Here is a 20,014-nt window from a genome sequence, read left to right on the forward strand (position 1 = left end):
AGAAAATGCCAGATAGATTTCAAAAATGGTTGCAGAAGTTTGCATTCCCACCAGCAATGAAGGAGTGTTCCCCTCTCTCCACATCTGCATGTGCTGTCACTTGAGTTTTTTATCTTAGCCATTCTGATGGGTATAAGATGGAATCTCAGAGTCATTTTGATTTGCATTTCCCTGATGACTAAAGATGGTGAGCATTTGTTTATGTGCTCATGACCATCATGGATGGAAGCATGACAGCAGGCAGACAGACATGGTGATGGAGCAGTATGTGAGAGCTGACATATTTGTATTCTCCAATAATCACATTATTTAAATTGATACTTTAGTAAATCTTTAACAAACATTTTTCTGTGTATGTAAGACTAGAAATTATTTATTTTCAAAAACCCTTTAGAAGTATTTTTATAAATAAAAAAAGAAGAAATACATAGGAAATTCTAATTTTGTAATAAATGATGACGAAATGAAATGTTGCTGTGTATTTTATTGAAATTAGCCTAAATATACATAAAAGAAAAGACTATATAATACCATGATATTATGAATCAGGAAATTTATCCTCAAAACTACAGGGTTGAATACATTTTCATACAATATATTTCAATTAATACCTGGTCCCCTCCTTCTCCCAGTTCCTGTCCATCTCTCTTCCCAACCAAATCCACACCCTTTCAATCTCTTATCAGAAAGAAATCAGGTCTTCATGGAACAATAATAAAATAAAATAAAATCAATTAAAAAATAGTGACAGACACTGGAAATGATTCAAGTCCTTTGGAACATCAAATCCCACCCCCAGTGGCACGCATCCTCCATAAAAGATATTACCTCTGAGTCTATCACAAATAGTTGCACCTACTGCGGTCCAGGTATTCAAACATATTCATTTCCCAAGGCCATTCTCCCTCAAACCCCACAGTGACACACACCAAACACAGTGATGCCTTCCATCCTATGAGTTCATTTATATTATTTAGCACATTTTTCAAAAGTTGAAAAGAAAAACTTTTAAAAATAGATTGTTATAAATCTGTTATACCTACATCTCATCATTTAATGGTTGGTTAATAGTTATTTTGCTTTTATAGCAAATCACGTACAAAGAATCACAGTTCAACAATGACATAATGTAATTAAATTTTTTTCATACACATGTACTTGTTGAGGAAACACTAACTACTTGCTTTAGATTTGGATTGTATTTTCAGGGAATAAATATTGTAATACATATCAAGTCTACCTGAAGTGATGTGACATTATGCCAAAAGAATGAACTAATTACACAATTTCAATTTTAGGACTTTAGGATAGAATGTTAGATTTTAATTTGTTAATTACTTTCAAAATAACTCAACTATAAGTAGAAAGTATTTTGAACTATGGGCTTGACTCACACGGTCTGGCTGGTCTAGCTACCGATCTAAGGAGTCATCCTAGTCTGTACCTCTGCGTGGCAGTTTCTCCAAATTTATTCTTCTTTAGTTCTAGCATGTGCTAGAGCCCTTTGATATTGTCCCCTGTACCTGTGTTTGGTCATACATATGCTCACACGCTCAATAAAATGTCACTTAAGATGATCGTGACTTTCATTCATATGATTCTTCTTTCACTGAGGGCTTGATACACATGCTGTTCCTTGACTTTCTAGAACTAGAAATGACTGGTTTGTCTTAACGGCCATTACTACCTTGACAAAAAAAAAAAAAAAAAGTAAGAGGGTTAGTTTGGTTCACATGAGAATGTGTTTTTTCATGGCAAGGAAGACATGGCGACAGACAGAAAGACCAGAAGGCTATGTGGTCACACTAATCCACACAGGAAGAAGTAGGGCTGATGTAGAAAACCTGAAGTAGGGATGATATATAAAATTCACAGACCCAAATAAGCCAAACATGACCCAAGGGAAAATGTTTGAATCTCACTCTGAAGGAGAAATAAAATAGACATCTGTGGTAGATGGAGCAAGGGAACTGCACGAGAGAGGGGTAGGGATTAAATGTGAAGACGGGGAGGACCAGAAGAGAAAACAGAAATGCAGGGGGGGCAGCATCTCTGGGACAGTGGCGGCTCCTGAGAATCTACAGGGGTAACTCTAGATGAGACTCCTAGCAGCAGAGGTTTAAAAGCCTGATGTTCCTACCTCCTTGTAGCCAGGTGGCAGTTCCAGTGTAGGGAGAGGGAACCCAAACCAACCCACCCATAAAACCTTCAACTGACCCAAAAAATTTCTTGCCTATATAATTCTTAAGTGAGTGAGCTTCCACTGGGGTGTTGTGACCTTACCAGGGGCTATATACCATTAAAAAACCCTAATCTTCTACTCTCATTAGCTATCAATTCCAAAATTCTCTGCTATGGGTTCAATTTCATGATCAGATTCCTCTGAGTGCTAGGATTTGGCTTTTATTGGCCTCATACAGGTGCTGGCATGCTGTCAAAATGTTGTGAGTACTTACGTGTAGCTGCCACGCAAGGTCCAGAAAACACTGTGTTCTTGCAGATACTGCAGTGAGAACATCTCTGATGTGAGTTGAGAGACGCATTAATAGATAAGTATAATGATAAATCATTAGGAATCGACTAAATATAATTCCCAGTTAGTGGAATAATAGTAGTAAGATCTCCCATGGTATCTATAGGTCTTTGCCCTGATAATGGTCCCAGGCATGAGTTTCTTCTTGTGAAGCGTAACCTAATGCCAAAACGAAAGTTGGTTACTTTTATGAGATTCTTGCCACTAGTGTGCTAATGCGCATGTCTTGTAAACTCAGTTATTATTTAGTTCCTAGTGTCCACAGCTGGGTAAGACTGAGGCTTGTTGTTTTTTTCTCCACTAGTGTGCATGGCATATTCCACCACTATGAAAGCTAGCCAGGCTGTATGAAGCTTTTAGGTGCACATAACCTTGGTTTCTCCATGTTCTATGCCTCTCAATATCAAGTGCCAGCAGGAAATGAACAGCCTGAGCAACTATCTACAATGTTTTAAGGTATTAAGTTCTCACCATCCAACACCTTGAAAAGAGTTAATCCATTCTTGGCAACCAACCTTTAATTTTGGGCAACACTCAACATGGATGAGCGGGTATCTTTGTAGAACAAGATATCCTTTGTGTATACATCCAAGAAAAATATAGTGAGATCATGTAGATCTACTTCTAGAATCTTAGGGAATATTTACACTAGTTTGCATAGTAGTGTAAATCAAACAGTTTGCATGCTCAAAAGCAATGGATACATGCTTACCTTCATGTCAGCATTTACCATCATTTGCTTTTCTTGTGTGTCTTCGCCATTCTGACTGGAGTGAGATAAAAATACCAAAGTAGTTTTAATTTGTATTTCCTTCATCATTAATGATGTTGAACATTTAAAAAAATTTTTTTCCTAGCCATTTCGGTCTCACTTCTCTGTTTCATTCCATGTCCCATTAAAAAAAAATTTTTTTTGTTTCATTGATATTTAGTATTATTAGACTTTTGAACCTTTCAGATAGGTACCATATGTCAGAGGTATAGCTGTTGCTGATTGTTTTCCATTCTGGAGGGTGCCTATTCATTAGAAGTATGTCATCCTTTGCTGTATAGAAGCTTTTAATTTTCATGAGGTTACATTCATTGGTTGTTTCATATTAATCCCTGTGCTACCAGGGTCCTGTACTGAAATGTCTTTCCTGTGCCAATGAGTTGATGGTTATCCCCCACTTGTCTTTGTCAGACGTCTCTGGGAGTGTGAGCTTATGTGTGGATTGTCAATTCTATTACATCAGTCAATGAAACTGTTTTAAGTCAGTGCCATGATGTTACTGTATAGTATAGTATAGTATAGCATTGTAGAGCAGAGCAGAGCAAAGCAAAGCATAGTATAGCTCTATAGTATAACTTGGAATTTAGGGTGGTGAAACTTCCGGCTAGATTTATTTTTGTTTTTGTTCAAGACTATTTTAAAGATAAAGTAAACTTGGTGAATTCTTGAGCTAATAGGTAATTTTATAGTTTATTTCCCCACATATTATAATAAAAAGCAAAATATAAGCATTAATCACAAGTGGTTGAGGAAATAAAAGCAAATGAAGCAATGTCGATAAAAATAGTGATAGCGATAGGTTAACTAAACTGTTATATTTGTCCTTAATATTGCATCAATTTAGTTTCATATACAATAACTAGTTAGTATATCACATTTCAATAATAATAATAGAAGAGAATAAAAGAAATACTTAAAGCGGAATGCTACTGTCATATACTAGGTAAAATATATAGCTGGAAGGCATAAGCTGACTCCTACACATGGACGTAAACAAAAATGGAAAATAAACAAACATACTAAAAACTTTTCAGTCAAGGTTCTTGATTTCAAGGACCAAAAGTGTAATATTAATATTTTGATGATCACTGAATTTGAAGTTTGAAACACCAGACCATGTCTCAACCTCCACTATATGAGGAATACATGACTATCTCTCTGTGATGTCATTTTTCTCATCTGGAATATGAGGATGTCCACAGCAATGCCAACCTCAATGTGCGGTCATTTAGGTAAAGAGAGGCAAGGGGCAGCAAGATTGTAATTGACTCAGCATATACAATTGTATACCAGATAAACAGATTTAATTTTAATACTAAAATATAAAAACTATCAATGTAATGGATTATTACTCAGAAATATAATTAATTACTGTTAAGTGTAGATTGAAATTGGAAATTTAATTTAGCTTTCAGATTTTATGCTACTAACAGAAGTTTATTTTTATCTCTTTCAGCTCCTAAATTGAAATAAAAGATCTTCATAAGAGTTACATGAATTCTCAAAGTTTAGAATACAAAATTATCCTAACAAATGCACGCCACCAACTGCCACCTCCACAGATGATGCAAAAAAAAAATGTAGGGACTATGAAATTTGAATTTTTGAAGTACATATCAGGGGATGATGTGTATGCAGAAATGTCAAAAACTGGAAAACGCTGCACACCACACAGAGTATTCATAGCCCTAAAAAGGATGCCCTTTCTGTGGAGGATAACAGAGAACAGATGAGTACCAGATTAAATATCTACAAGGCCTCCCTTCAAATACAATTGCATTGATTCAGATAAATGCACTTTGCTTTTTTATGGAAATCATTCAGAAATTTCTCTCATGGGCCAGTCTTTAACTCTAATTAAAATATACATTTGAGGATTCAAAAAAATACATGAACAAACTAATTAAATAGAAGGTCAGCCCTCAGGAATTATACGTTGTAGGTTGAATTTCTTTTCAGGCCTATGTTCTTCAAGAATTTTTCAAATTGAGACAATAGACTGTCATGTCAAAAGTGACATCCGTCTGTTGTCAATTAATAATGCATCTGTCACTCCAAAACTGTGTAAAGTAGAAGGTTAGCCCATACCAGAAGTGTGATGTTTCCTTTCAGACTTGTGACTTCAAGTTATAACACAAGTAAAATGGCGAATGTTGTGTTTTGCTTTCCATTAACTGTAACAACATATCAGAGACAACTCTAAAAAGAATGAACAGGGTTTTTCACTCCGAAGTTTGAGGTCATGGTTAATTTTTTTTTTAGGAATTTATTTATTTATTTATTACATTAAAATCAAATTTATTTATTCCTACCAAGTTTTCTTTTCTTTTTTCTTTTTTTTGGGGGGGGTTAAATTTTTTTTTATTAATTTATTCTTGTTACATCTCAATGGTTATCCCATCCCTTGTATCCTCCCATTCTTCCTTCCCTCCCATTTTTCCCTTACTCCCCTCCCTTATGACTGTGACTGAGGGGGATTTCCTCTCCCTGTATATGCTCATAGGGTATCAAGTCTCTTCTTGGTAACCTGCTATCCTCCCTCTGAGTGCCACCAGTTCATGGTTTCTTATTCTCATTGCTTTGGGGCTTGTGAATCAAGAAACCATCATGTGGAAAGGTATGGTACAGTAAGATGGTACAGTATCATGGTGACCAAGGAGCAAAGAGAGTGAGAAATCAGAGGATTTCATCTCAGTATCCCTTTCAAGACCATGCACCCAGTGATCAAACATCCTTTCACACTGATTACCACATTTCTTTTTCATTTTTAAAAATTATATTTTATTTAATTTATGGAAAAGAACGGAAGAGTGTTTGTTCAGAGCAGGTGTGTGAAGGTCAGAAGACCACTTGCAGGAGTCAGATCTCCCCACAGAGTATTTGGGTCCTAGATAATCAAATTTGGGTACTTGGCCTTGGTGTACCACTCACTGGGTCATCTTGACAGCCCCGTAAAATTATTTTAACTGAACGCATTTTGAAACTGCTGTGTTGTTAAATGCACTTAGTAACCTTTGCAATTTTTCATTTAATCAATCTAAATTGAAGATGAATAAATTATGATAAATCATTGTCAAAACTAGTTTTTTTGTCTGCATACCAGAAATTTGTATTTACTTTACTTTACTTTAAAATATGTCTTTACTTTAAAATATGTATTTATTTTGCATTTTTTATTAATTAATTTATTTGCTTTACAACCTGCTTGCAGTCCTTTCCTTGGGGGCTGTCTCTGACTCTTTTGCCTGCCTTTGGATCCCTTTCCCTTAGCTGGGCTGCCTTGTCTGGCTTCAATAAGAGTAGATGCCCTTAGTCCTGCTGGGACTTGATATGGCGGTGTGGGTTGGTACCTATGATGGACATCCCCTTATCTGTGGGGGAATAGAGGGAAGGATGAGGAGAGGGGTGTGAGGGTGAGTCTGGAAGGACAGGAGGGAGAGGCCTTCAATCTGGCTATAACTACTACTTTTTAATAGCACCACAAAGTGGCCACCCATGCCCTTCACAACAGACTTTGGGTGGATCCAAAGCACAGGAAGTGAGTCTGGAGATATAGCTTAGTGTCAAAATGCTTTCTGTGCATTCATTCTTCAGCATTTCCATAAAGTAAGCAAGAAAACAAGCCACAGCAAGTGTTCCTTCCAAGAGAAAAGTCATGTGGCTACCACTTCTGCACCATGCACATTTCAAATATCCCAAACCTTCCTGTCTAGCGCTGGGTTGTACTCTTTTTAAAATATATTTTATTAATTTATTCATATTACATCTCAATTGTTATCCCATCCCTTGTATCCTCCCATTCCTCCCTCTCTTCCATTTTCCCCTTACTCCCCTCCCCTATGACTGTGACTGAGGGGGACCACCTCCCCCTGTATATACTCATAGGGTATCAAGTCTCTTCTTGGTAGCCTGCTATCCTTCCTCTGAGCCCCACCAGGCCTCCCCATCCAGGGGATGTGGTCAAATATCATAGAAGCCTTATTCATAATAGCCAGAACCTGGAAACATCCTAAGTGTCCCTCAGTAGCAGAATGGATAATGAAACAGTGGTACATTTACACTATGGGTTATACTCTTTATGCTTACACATGATTTCACAGAAATAAGTAAGCGTCTCATAACTGTGACTTTAAAATAGTCATGTAGCAAACAGTTCATTTCAGGGAAAGTTGTCACTTATAACTTCTCTCAAAATTTATTTTGAAAATTAGTTCAATGAGTAGAAAATTGGGGTCTTATTCTAAGGTGAAATAAATGTTTTAAAATGTATTCAACCTAGCATACACAAATTTACTCTGAGTTCCTGAATGATTGCTCTTGAGAAAACTCTCCTGCATTGATTATGTTCATTCATATTTATCTTTGTGTGAGGTGTTTAACACATGTAGCATTCTGTTACTTACTTTGTGATTTTTTAAGGATTTATTTATTTATTATGGATACAGATCTTGTTATAGGTGGTTGTGAACCGACATGTGGTTGCTGGGAATTGAACTCATGACCTTTGGAAGAGCAGTCAGTGCTCTTAACCTCTGAGCCATCTCTCCAGCCCCATGATGTTTTTATATGCAACTAAAATATACTAACACACACACATTATATTTCATTTTAAATTTTTGACTGAAACTTCAGCAGAGAAGGATCCATGTGTGCTTTGCCCCGCCCTGGTATCATTGATCCTATTATGATATTGAATATACAGGTTGTATATTACTGGTCCCTACATTGTATGGTGTGTATAGTGTCTTATAAAATTAAGGGATATTTTTTATTTCTTATAGAACACTTTGAGGGAAGGCAGCATCCAGGACCACTCTAGAAGTACATTTTCTACTTAAGCAAAGGTAGTGTGAGAAAGATCGATTTGGCTGAAATCAGATGAAACTCTTTGTATATAATTTTCAGACATCTTCATTACATTGCTGTTCACTTTCAGGAACTATTTCTATTGTGGGAAAGGGCATGTTGAAAATAATAACTAGCTTTGTATTTATAAATCTGGTATAAGATGGAAATGTCACAATCTCGGGTGATTTAAAAATCACTGTGTTCACAAATACTGCATTTTTAATTATAGATGACATCCTTTCAGATGATTATTCTTAAGTGTCCTACATAATTTAAATATATATTTTATTTGCTTCACAGAGTGTTTTCAGAACCAAAGATAAATGTCATGTTACTATTCAAAATTCTTTTAATACAATTCTATGAAAGAAGGGGAGGTGACCTCCTTTCCAAGTCATGTTACTTTGTCCTGGCTAACATAAGATCATGTGACAGCAAGAGGTTAGAACTACAATGAAACGACAGTGAAATCATTTAAATTAGGAATCTTTTCCCATAAATGGTCTTGCTGAAAGCAGAGTGGGTTTTAACCAAGAAAAATCAAACTGTCTGTGAAAATAATGGGATGACTACAAGGCAAGAGTTCATTTGAATACATATTAATAAGGACTTGAGCATCAGAGTTTCCTGGGGACTGTGTTTCTAAAAGAGCAGTTGGTGTGTTTTTCAATATGTAGACTTTACTGATCTTTACAAAAGGCTGCAATATTTTATGTCTGGAGAGGTAAATTCAGTAGCAAAGAGATAAAGTTTTTTTTTTCTCGAATTGTGGTCATTTTCTATTAAATAAGGTTTTTATAAGCTTTTTTTTTAAATTCTAAGAATTTGGAAATATCGATAGGTGTTCTGAAAGATCAAGATGAGAGTCAACACCACTTTATATTATTTTAGTCTTTAGTGCAATCTGGCTCTTTAAGAGTTTATTATCTCTTCCTATCAATTTTCTTATATTTTCTAGAATTCTTCACCAGTTCCCTGAATAAGACAAAAATATATTAACAGGCAATACTCCAACAGATGGTGAGGCGTGGCATGCACCCTTCTGGCTACACAGAAGTAGATGTTAAAAAAAGAAATGTGAACATTAATTTTCCTTGGTTTCTACAGAAAAGGAATATGCAGCTGATGGTAACTATTTTTGTATTGTGATATTAGAAAATGTAACGTTAAGTGTGCAGCTGAGTACCATCTGTCCAAGACGCAAGGCAACTCATGACACGGATCTGACACACAAACTAAAGATCTATTAGTGTGTGTGAACAGTACAGTTCTTCCTGAGGCCGTTACCAGTCTAGAACAGTTTACAGTTAGGATTTCTTCTACATGTTCTGTGACACTACTAAGCTGTCTTTACGTTAGAAAGAAATCCTGACGCAGATGGGAACAGGCAGTCACTGACACTATTCTTAATAGTAGTAAAGATTATAATACTATTTCATACTTAAAGACTATAATTAATTGTCCTTTCATGGGAGATTCTTGTTCAAAGGTCTTGGTCTGTAACATAGGTTGGCTTTGAACTCATGATCCTAATGCCTCAATCTCCCAGTTGCTAGGGTTTCAGATGCCACAGCCAACCCTATGTGCTAGCAAGCATTGTAATGGACAATAGTAGAACTTGGCATCAGTAATTGAAATGATGTGGTTTTTTTTTCCTATGTCCTCATCTTAGATAGGAAGACAGAGGCAATTTCATTCTTGTTTTGGCTTAGGAGTAAACAGTGAATTGACAGCAGGAGACAAAACAACTGAAATGACTGGGGATTCACACTTACCAGAGAGGACTCAAACAAGGTACGGGCTGTGGGGCCTAGGTGCTAACTCTGCAGTGTCTTTTTTGAGAACAAAATTTTGCTGGTACCAAGTAGTGGTCTAAGCGGCAGAAGAACGGATGCCTGTAAATGTGTTTCTGATGATCCTTCCCAGGCTACTAGCATGCTACCAATGGCAATGTAAGTGCTACACACAAAGCACCCGTGTGTTAACACCCAGGATCTGGCTGTTTTTTTCAACACCATAAATGACATGACTGACAATGTGTACCCACTGACTGAAGTATATGTGACTAAGGGGGAAAAAAAAACAAGGGAAAAAACAAGGGTGAGGTCTGAGAGAGTCTTTTGGAGAGTTATGTGGCCATTGTTTTATATCTTGCTAACTTGTAGCAAGTACAAATAAGCTTCCCCCCCACCCCCAGTATTCCATGGTGCAATCTTAATATCTAAATAATAACCAAATTTTATACTTGGAGTATATTATTACATTAATGAACTAAGTAAGTAAATGCATTGTCATTTTATGAACCAAGTCAAGCTACATTTGTTCCCGCTATGTGTTATATAATTGCTTCTAAATTTAGACTATAAATTTGTGTTGATTTACTCTTAAACATTTGACATATTTATGATTCATCCATGTGATGAAATACACTTTTCTAGAGAAGGAACGTCGTTGAGTAAGCACTGTCATTTTCCATGTAGCTATAATTAGAATTCTATCATTATATTTCTAATTAACACATAGATTTTTTGGAGTAAGTCTATGAATTTTGGCATACATGTAGAATCATGCGATCAATACCAGCATCCAGTGATGAAGCCATTCTGGTCCTAGAAATTCCTACTTGATTTGACATCATATTCCTTCCAATGTCTGTCCTTTTCTCTTATTATGTCTTTATTCATTAGAATTGAATCTTCATTAGCTTGAGTCACCTGCAGACTCCATATTCTCTGATGGAGTTAAAGGACTCTCATCAGGTCTTAAGCTTATGGTAAAGTTAGACCTATTGTCCCTGATGAGCCTATTTCCCACTGGCTCTTTTCCCGTCTTTGAACTTTAGTCTGGTCTTGATTAGCCCACTGGCTCTAGATGCCATTAGCTCAGGTAAAGGGAATAGGTTTGATCATGAAGTAATTGGTGAATCCTGAAGCACATACACACCTACCTCAGCTCATCAAGCTGCTTCAGGACTCGCAAGGCAGTGCTGGCCGTGAGAAGGGGTCAAAAGCAGGCAGCGGATTCCATGTCAGAGACAGCCCCTCTGCTTCTAAATAGAGGACCCACATGAAGCCTGAGGTGCCTATAGGCTACATCTGTGTAGGTGCCGCGGACCATTAGCTCAGTCGTGGATCAGTCCTTGGAATCAGAGGTTCTTGGAGTGTCGGTGACCGGAGATAAGGCATTGTGACATACAGAGGCGACGCGGGTTTGAGTTTCCATCTGAGTGTTTTTTTTCAGCCAAGCAGTCTAGCCTTATATACATTTCTTGAAAGCAGGGGAGGGGTGTTGGTTACATTTTTCTACAACATTTTCCCACAGCGCAGATTCGCGGAAGTCAATGAGCAATCAAGCAAACATGGTACAGGTACGGATAGTTTTGACATCATTTGAATTTCAATACAAGGTACAGAGAACATAGCGAAAGACGTCATCATTTCTAACTTATTGGCTTAGTATCAATATGTATGTGCTCTCTTTGTCCAGGGCCAATGTCCTCTCCCTAACGAAACTTTCTCCCTAATGGAACTTGTGCCCAGCAACCGGTGTGTCGGGACATTTTTTTCCCTATTCTATTCTTTTTGTTCCTGTTACCTGAAATCTTTTGAAATACTCCATGTCTTTGTAGACTATAGTATAACTTATTAACTAATGATTAATTTCTAATCATGTCTCTTTTAATAAGTGGAAGTGAAGCAGAATTACCTCGGCCACGGACAGTGCCTGGCTGCATTCCCAGGTCAGGGTCTCATAGCAACCATTGTTACACTTGAGGAGTCCCACGTTGGGAGCGAAATGTAGTTAGAATTTAGAGAGAATAGGAAGTAGCTCCCAGCAAAGAGAGTTTTGAAACTGCAGTTTCTCTGCTGGCAGGATGTAGGAACCCTTGATTCAGTCCGTGCATAGTCCTTGCTTGGTGCGTCTGTCTCCACGAGTCCCTCTGGCCCCTGGTTACTTGTCTCTGTGTGTCTTCTTGTAGAGATCCTGTCACCTCTATGTCCTTTCATCCTTCCCATAATTTTTCCACGAGACTCCCTACTCTTTGCCCAATGTCTGGCCATAAGGTTGGCAAACTGCGCATGAGACATTAGGGGAGACAATACACCAGAAGGAAGTGGTAGCAGATACAAATTTCTATGCCAAATATCACTTGATGTGTCCTAATAACGAAAGGCAAAAATGTCAGTGGCAGCTTGATTAGAGGCAGTTAGACAGCCAGAAACTTCTGGGAAGTTCTGAGGAACATCCTGGACCAGGTCTTCTCTTTAGTGTCGTCCCTGGATACCAAGACTGCATAGGACAGAACTGGATTAGCTCTGCTAATTCCTGGTACATATTAAGTGATGACCTACATGAAAGGATGCAGTTCTTTTATTGAAAATAGACTTTTCTCATACAAGCTACCCTGATTATGGTTGATTATGGTTTCCCTTTCCCAGTTTTTCCAACCTCTCTTCCCATCTTTTTGTCTCTCCTCAGAAAGAAACAGGCATAGAAGGAATAATTACAATAAGAGAATATAATGATATGAAACAAAACCAAACACACCAGAATAGGACAAGTCAAACAAACAAGACACAAAAGAACCCAAGAAGAGACACAAGACTAGACACAGAGACCCATTCATTTACACACTCAGGAGTCCTTAAATATACAAAACCAGAAACCATAATATATATGCAAAGGATCTGCAGGGTAAAAAGGAGAAAAAATCAATAAAATGAAACTAGATAAAAAGATAAAATTCTTTTGAAGGGTCTTTTCAAATGATGCACTGTGTTTCTTTTTCTGTTCAATGTAATACTTGTAATTTAATAAATAGTGTTCTTTGACAATCTTGACAAAATGTTTCTGTGCCCAGGAAACAGTGAGAAATAAGTGTGGTATTTTATAAATATTTTCAAATAAGTGAATGAGTAATTGTTCGATGATTATAAATTTTGAAAGATTATAAAATAAACAATGAATTTGATTTATTATAAATGTTCGTACATATATACACACACATTTTGCTTCCCTCCCCTCACCCCAGAACAATTTGCCCACAACTATTAAATAGTTGAATCTTATATCACAATTCACTTTATAGATTGGTATAATTATCTCATTTTCAGGTGAGTGACTTGCTTAAGGCTATAAAACCATTATTTGGACATCCAGTATTTCAGATTCTTTGAACCACTTAGTTATGTTGTCAAGTGAGCTGTTTGTGGATTCACTGTGGAAGCAAACTAAAACAGAACAATACAGAGGAAGATGGAAGTACTCAAATATTTTTTCTAGTATTATGCCTTTGTATATTCATACATTTGTAGATTTTTTTTCCTTATCCATCCCTGGTTCCTACTTAAGTACTCAAAGTGTAGTTCAGGAAGTTAAAAAATAAGTTGTCTCTCACATAAAACTCTAAAGCCAGTGTAATTATTTTAAAAATCTAGTGATTTTCAATCCTGGCTTCATTTACCTTGGCACACTGTAAGTAGCTTCTGCACATACTGGTATCTGCTGTAGCCTGTGTAATCCTAACACAGGTGGAGTTATTAGTATTTTACTATGAAAATATCAGTTTTTATTTCTCTGTGTTGAGTAGAAGGTACACTGAAAGATGCAATTTAAACTTACCAGTGTGAAAGAAAATATCTCGTAAATCTAGATGTGTAGAATGGAACATTTTTATGCATATAAGGGAGCAAAAGCACTTCTGACTTTCTATGATGGGACCACAACTCCTTTTGGAATTCTAAGTTATTAGCCCAACATAGATGTGCTCAGAGAGACTCCACCCAGCAGGGGATAGGACCAGATGGTGGCACTCACAGCTGGACTCTGGGTGGAACACTGAGCGTTGTATGGAAGAGTAGGCAGGATCGAAGGACAGAGAGAGGTCAGAAATGATGGCTGAACAGGGTGACAGGAAACAACTAGGCGATCCCTGGATACGGGAGTCCCTGCCAGGAGGCCAAGTTTTATGCTAATTTAAAATATTTTTCACTTATCATAAATGTGAAATGAGAGAACTGTATCATCAAATTATGAAATACATGTAGACAAGATGATGAGATATAAGAACTGCTACTATTTTTGACAAGTAAAATATCTGTGACTCATTGAAAATAATTTATTATGCGACATTCAGGCTGTCTTGTTTTAATTTTTTAGTAAGCTAATCCAATTTTCTAAGTTTTTGAGCTTATAATGATGATATTTCTTCCTTTGATTTCCTCTCTCTTAGTCCTTCTATATGCCTCTCCCCACTCTTTTAAATTCCTTTTCATTAATTGTTATCATATATATATATATATATATATATATATATATATATATATATACACACACACACACACACACACACACACACACACACATATATTCCTAAATGCATTCTCCTTAGGGTTTGTGTTTGTATGTTTTCCAAGGCTGACCATTTAGCACTGTATAACAAATAACTGTGCTTTTCCTTGGAGAAAATCACACTGTGCAACATGTGGACCGTGCCCCCAGGGAGGGAAACTGGCATGGAGCTAGGATGAGGTGAAGTGTCCAAACCCCTAGAAACCTCAGTCTTGAGAGTGACCAAGTCATAGTAGCCTGGAGCCTGGAATTCCTCTCCATGTAAATAAAGCATCCCCAGTATCTTAATCACAGCCAGTGAAACACATAGACATCATTGGTCTCACACATTTCATGCTGGAAGTTTTAACTCTGTTGAACGTCGTGACGGTCATGTACTGATCATCACAGCTGCCAGGAGTTCCTATGGCAGCCATCTGCTGTGCAGAGGCTAGCTGTTCAGAGCACCCATCCTCATCTTTAGTCTCTTACATTCTTTCTCTTTCACGATGTTCCCTGAGCTTGTGGGAAAGGCCATCTCTCCAGGGGTTCCATCATTGAAAGAGCTTATATCCAGCATCCTGAACAGGAAACATCCTCTGCAATAAGAACCTCCTCTGAACAACACTGATAATAGCACAAATTCATAAAAAATGAATGTAAGTGTTTCAGGGCTTTTTAACAACCTGGCAACTAACCAAACACTGTCAAAACATCAATGGATTCTCTCATAGGGCCTATGACTTCTCTAGCCATGGTTTTTTGGTTTGTTTGTTTGTTTGTTTTTTGTCTTTTGTTTTTGTTTTCTTTTTCTTTTTACCATGTTTGCAAAACCAGACAAGCACTCCTCTCATTAAAATATTTTACTCTAGTCTATTGTAACCATCAAGATTAGTTGATGGAAGCATAGAAACCATGTGATAGTGAATAAAGTAATGTTCTGAAGCATGACTCAGTCTTTGAGAGATGATGCTTAGGTGAGGAGTCCCGAAAGTCCCTTCAGTTTCAGCTGTGTCATCCTGTAAGAAATGGCATGAATCATATCATTGGAATGATGTAACTGTTCAGTGAAGGCTAATGATATCTACTTATACTGTTAATCAGATTATCAAAACACTCAAAATTACTTAAAGATCATGCTTTCTACTATTTTACAAAATTGAAGAACAGTATTTTGCTGTTCATGCAAATATTAGAAAGTGATTATTCTTTGTTATTATTCAAATAAATATATTTATGTATAATAATTGGGTAAGTTTGTACTTGAATAGAAGCAATGATTTTTGATACTATATTACTTTTGCCAATATCTTAATGAAAAACGTTCATCATTTTGTCCAAAATTGATAGATTACAATTTTCCTAGTTTTAAGCTGTAGAATGGGCAATGATACATGCCATAACATAATAATACATAATAATTAATATATATGCTCACACTTATAAATTTATAATTTTCTATTACATATAAATATAGAAAAATATTAATAAACTTGAGAGTTTGCAATGCTTAATAATAATTCTTTATTTACAATTAAATAAATTAGTATTTAGCAACAAAGCAAAGAATTCTCTGAGTTATTTTAATTTTGTTTCCTTCATTAGTTTTTTTTTTAATATAATGTTATAACCAAGCATAGTGGCCCACATCTTTAATCCCAGCACTTGGAAGGCAAAAGTCAACAGATCTCTTCTGAACTCCAAGCCAGCCTAGTCTACATAATGAATTCTAGGCCAGCCAGAGCTATGTCTGGAAACACACACACACACACACACACTTTTTTGTTTTTTTAAATATAATTTATTAATTTATTCATATTACACCTCAATTGTTATCCTATCCCTTGTATCCTCCCATTCCTCCCTCCCTCCCATTTTCTCCTTAATCCTCTCTCCTATGACTGTGACTGAGGGGGACCTCCTCCCCCTGTATATACACATAGGGTATCAAGTCTCTTCCTGGTAGCCTGCTATTCTTCCTCTGAGTGCTGCCAGGCCTCCCCATCCAGGGGACGCACACACACAATTTTATGGTAAAACATCGTGTAATTGACTCTTGGATTTAAAGTACCATAATTTTTCTTAGAACTTATGCTTTTTGATCAAACTCTGCAGTTATTTAACTGGGTTCATATAATTTGTATTTGGTCTTCACCAAGTTATGGTTTGGTTTTTTGTTGTTGTTTTTACAACTCTTAGCAATAAATAATCTGCAACAATGTGCTGGGTAATGTGGTGGCTTATCTTCTCAAGAGATAGTAAGGCTTTAGAAGTCTTGTCAATGTTAACTTATTAAATGATTTTTATCTTTGATGATTCTGCATTCTCTTTCACTAGCAAAATATTTGAAAACAGAATATTAAAGTTAACAGAAACTCTAGTCTGAATTTTCATTAGCATATTTCTCTAAAAGGGACACATGAGTAGATAGCTACGTAAACACAACATGCTATTGAGTACGAATTGTACGAATTGAAACTGCTATACAACAAATTTATAGAATTGTTTTTAAGGTGTGAACTCTATGTGGAAACTAGACCTAAGCTTATACATTAAATCCACAAATAAACATATTCCCCAACGTCAGTCCATGATGCCACAGCTCTTACTTAGAACTCACTGACACATTAAAGACTCTCTCTGGATAGGACTGGGTTTGTGGGAGTCGAACGACCCTACCCTGTCCATGATGTTTTGTACGGTCACTGCAGTCACAGAAAACTATGCTATTCTTCAGAGAGGTCAGCATGTGAAACCAGATGCAGGTGGGTGCTGAGCCTCCAGCTCCTCCAAACTGTTCTTATAAACACCAGAGAGATTCACCCAAATTAGCTTTTATGGATATAAGTGAGATCCATTCATTTAGTAGCGGAGAGAACATCTGGAGTCTGAGGATAAATACAAGCATTTTCTTCCTTCAAGACTCACCTATGCCTGCACCTCACGAGGTCAAGCAATGTCCATCAAACCCAAGAACACCACTTAAAGGTTTAAGAGAATTGGAGGGGGAAGAAAAGAACCACAGAGATCTTTTTACCAATAAAGGAAGATGAGATAAGAAAGCAGGGGTGTCCAGGGAGGTGGAAAGCACAGAGAGACAACTGTAAATAAAAAGGAGTTAAAAGAACTAAAGATAGCAGAGGAGTATAAATAAATGGAGTGAGTACAGAGACATTCAGTTATTCCAAAGTCTTGGTTTCTGAGGCCCAGTTTTAACATCTCTGGTGCTTGTGAGGCATCCATGATCATTGCTACAAACTGTCCCCATCTGTCATTCACATATGTGGCTTTCTAATACTCAATCCAAAGAGTTAATTCAAAATAAAATTTGTCTCACCTCTAAAAATTATTAAGATTTTTTTCCAGTGTCCAGTAACTAAAGATGATGTTTTTGAAAAAAGCATGTAAACATTTAAAGATAGAAATTTTTTTTTTTGGGGTGTTATTAACTGTCATATACAAAATGAGGGATATTTCGTAACATGTTCCATAACCAAAGTTTGCTCAAGAGAATGTGGTGAGGCTTTGCAAATGGGTGGGCTTAAAATAGAAAATACAAGTTGGTGGTTTACATCTGTTACCAGTTTCATCAGAACACTGTGTTGTACTTTTTCACAAAAGCGATTATTGAAATGATCTTAATCAGCACTCAGGGAATGTATACCTCATTGTTCTCTGGTGAAAACCAACCTTGATTCTTCCTTGCTGCCCAAGGCCTTTAGTCAAGCTGGCATCTGCTGTAAGCTGCTTCTCTCCTATAGGCAATGTCATGCTATAATGTGTCTCCTATCAAGAGGTGCCAACAAAAAGTAAAATATTTTTTTAATTATATATTAGTAAATCATGATGTTCTCGTCCAGTTATAACATACATCTTTTCAAATAGAACATGCCATTTTGAGACATAATATGGCTTCTTTCGAATTAAGGAAGTCTTAGGAAATTCACAGTTTACATCTCCTATTTGTCAGGTGTCTTATGAATCATGAGAACACATCCCTATTAACCTGTAGTTTGCAGCACTTCCCATGTTTGCTATTATGTTGCCTTTCTCAGGTCCCTTGTATGCAAAAAAAAAAAAAAAAAGGCAGTTGCATTTATTTAGAAGCCATCAAGATTATCCATCAGTATTGCAAACCTGGCACCTTCACAATATTCAAAATTTTTTCAAAGAAAAATGACATTTTTAAACATAAAGTATTTTTGTTTGTTTGTTGTTACATTTTTAAAGACGGGTTTATAAGTAACCCAACCTAACCTTGAATTTTCATGCCGCAAGATGAACTTGATCCTGGTGACTCCAAGTCTCAAGTTCTAGAGGTACAGATGGGTTCCATCATGCCTAGTCCAAACACCCCCCAGAAGCTTCCTTGTGGGAACGTATATGTTACATGCATTTAGTTTCATTTTACACCAAAGCCTCTTGCTTCTTCTTGTGTTTATGCTGAGTCTTTTCAAACATCACTTGGACAACTATGTGGAACACTACTACGTCATGCCTTATGTCTTTATTCATTAACCCAGTTTGTACTAAGGACCTGCTAACTACGTAGTAAGAAAAAATGGCAAAGTTATCTTAAAGCTGACTGATAATCGATAACTGCATGATTATTAATATAAATATAAACAAAATGAGTGGTAGCAGCTCTGAAGGAAAGGAGTTAGGTTCAGAGTAACTTTCTTTTAGAAAGTGTGATTCCCATGAGTAAGGCATCGTCAGCATTCCTTCCTTGAGAGAGGCAGGCACAGTAGGGCAGTAACCAATTGAGCCCCTTGCCAGGAGGCTTTCAGCTATCTGCTGTTTTGTTGTTGTTGTTTTACTTTTTATTTTTTACATATACATTTTTATTATTACACACATATACAATAAACTACCCTACAGCAAGAAGAACCATGAAACAATCAAGAATTATATAAATGTTTCATTCCTAGTGTCTTGGCTATTTGTATTTGGCAGCCTTAAAGAAAACATATTTCCTATTTTGGTATGTCTAAAATTCTGAATGTAAGTCAATATCTATCAGACCTCATCTTTATCAACTTAAATATCTATCTGCTGTTTATGACATGGCTTGCTTGCTTGCTTGCTATCCATCACTTCTTGCCTGGGCTGCCTTGCCTGGCCTCATTGAGTGAGGATGTGCTCAGTCCTGATGAGGCTTGATGTACTGGAAGGGGTTGATTGTGATTGGCTCCCCTTGTATGAGGAGAAGAGGAGGGGGGAGGGGGAAGTAGGTGTGCATCTTGGGGGACCTGGAGGAGAATTGTCCAATTTTAAACAGCGAATTGAAAAAAAACTCATTGCTTTAAACTAGTGCCCATTTAACTTTTTAAATTTAGGAACAAAGTTTATCTCTCTAAAATATATGTACATGGAGCCGGCTGGGATGGCGTGTGCCTTTAATCCCATCTCTAGGGAGACAGAGGCAGGTAAGTTGCTGTGAATTCAAGACCAGCCTGGTCTACAAAGCAAGTCCAGGACATCCGAGGCTACACAGAGAAACCCTGTCTCAAAAAACAAAAAAACAAAAC

General features: G+C 36.8%; 1 protein-coding gene and 1 long non-coding RNA gene across 31 annotated transcripts in view; one reads left to right on the forward strand and one right to left on the reverse strand.

The window, feature by feature from the left end:
* LOC311604403 overlaps positions 1–11,304 on the reverse strand; it is a 28,350-nt gene extending 17,046 nt beyond the window's left edge. The window contains exons 1-2 of one of the 4 annotated variants that reach the window (XR_014781475.1): positions 11,101–11,304; positions 3,246–3,300 (exon numbers count right to left, since the gene is read on the reverse strand). This is a non-coding gene — a long non-coding RNA (uncharacterized lncRNA). The remainder of the gene's footprint in view (positions 1–3,245; positions 3,301–11,100) is intronic. The other 3 variants (XR_014781476.1, XR_014781477.1, XR_014781478.1) reach the window with 3 other exon arrangements.
* The window catches only part of PPFIA2 (PTPRF interacting protein alpha 2), a 438,359-nt gene that overhangs the window by 186,335 nt on the left and 232,010 nt on the right, over positions 1–20,014 (forward strand). The gene's annotated exons all lie outside the window — the stretch shown is intronic.

The sequence above is a fragment of the Acomys minous genome (genome assembly GCF_964271855.1).
Source record: "Acomys minous genome assembly, chromosome: 9".
NCBI classification, from domain to species: Eukaryota; Metazoa; Chordata; class Mammalia; order Rodentia; family Muridae; genus Acomys; species Acomys minous.